Below are 1,693 nucleotides of genomic sequence, written 5' to 3'. Positions count from 1 at the left end.
ACAATACGCAGCCAGACAGGGTAAAAAAAAAACATCTGGCACTGGGACAAGCCTAATAGCCTTCGGGCAAACCACTCCGCCTGCACCGGGATCAATTCCCATCTAGCAAGAGTAACAAGGAAGGATAGGTAGCAAATATGCATGCAAGGGGAGGGGTGGGGAGTGGAGGGGCCCATCCCCAACTGAAAACAGACCTACCGAAATAAACGAGATTTGCGTTATGCTTTGAGGGAAGATAGTGTAGGACTTTGGCAGACTTGCTGTACATGAGCCAAGGATCTTCACCTGAGCAATCCCTGCTCCTGACGGATGCGAGGGGCCCAGAGCAGACAAATGCCTTCTGACTGTTACTGCTGGATAGGGAGATACAGCAATCACATCCCTCCCTAATACTTAGGACTTACAGAAGGTGATGAAGGTTCTGCCATTGCCAGGACTTGCATTGTCTCCTTTGGGGGTCAGTAGATTGCAGAGGACCCAATTGTCTTGCTCCTATCCCAAGAATCAGGCAGGCAACCCTAGTTTGTGAGCGTTGAAGCTTCTGGTGCTATTTCAAGAGAAGCAGAAGCACATCTCAGTAATCCAGCCAGAATGTGGCAAATGCATGATCAAGGCACGGTCTGCATCGGAGAGAAAGTAACAACCATTTGGAGAAGGCAGACACCGTAACGGTCACTCTAGACTGTGTTTGCCACATGGGCCTCTCTATTGAAAGCATGTCCAAGGCTGACCCTGGTCCCACCCTGTCTCAGAACTGGTAGCTTTCCCCCTTGCAGAACAGGCATGCCTGTCTCATCTGATGGAAGATTTCCCTCCTCCCCTGCTTACTGGCATGAGCTGGGATATCTCAATTGACCAATAATGCCATTTGCAGCCTTTTTGAGCAGCATTCTGGGCCACTTTTCAGTCCACGGCCCCTCTGCTCTGCAAACAAAAGGTTCATTTCAGCTGTTTACAGGGCAAGAAAAGAAGAGAGGAAAGCAATTAAAGAGGAGAAGCAAGGCAGTAGCAAAGCCATCACTTTTTTTCTGTTCTTCTCTCTCTCCACATTCCCCCCTTTCCAATCTCTCTTCATCACTTCCTTTGCCTCTCTCGCTACATAGCCTTGTTTCTCCTGCACTCACCCTTTCTTTCTGGTGGTGGTGAGAGATGAAGCGAGGTAGTGTCTCTCTCTCTCATCCTCTCAAATTCAGTGTGGGGTTCCCCCTCCCCACTTCAGGAGCATCAGACCAAGGTGTGGAAGAAAACAGAGTCTTTACGCTGAGTTTGTCAGCAACAAGTCGGAGACAATTTGTTTATGCAATTGCAGGGAAGACAGCAATTGGACAGAATGTCTGTTCTTAGGCAAATGTTCAAAGTACACACAATATAAAGCAATATTTGTACTTTTCGTTACATATAGCTGTGTACTGTTTATACATTTTTTTCCCCATTATCTTAGTTAACATTGCATTTTATTCTTATCTTAAAGCAAGGTCCCTTGTACTTTTCCCATTCGCCTTGCACAAACCCCGCTTTTACAAATCTTGTGTTATTAGGGTTAAGGTTGGCCTGTTATTGCTCTGTTTCTTAACCAAACTAAAATAACTGCACACAAATTCTCTTTTCCCTTTCACACTTCCACAAAGGTCATCTCCAGAGCTTGGTGCTGGGAAGATGCACCAAAGGGACAGGATTCTCAGCAGAGAAAAAG

Source organism: Dermochelys coriacea, chromosome 13 (assembly GCF_009764565.3).
Source record: "Dermochelys coriacea isolate rDerCor1 chromosome 13, rDerCor1.pri.v4, whole genome shotgun sequence".
Classification (NCBI taxonomy): Eukaryota; Metazoa; Chordata; order Testudines; family Dermochelyidae; genus Dermochelys; species Dermochelys coriacea.
Note: the sequence above shows the minus strand (reverse complement) of the source record.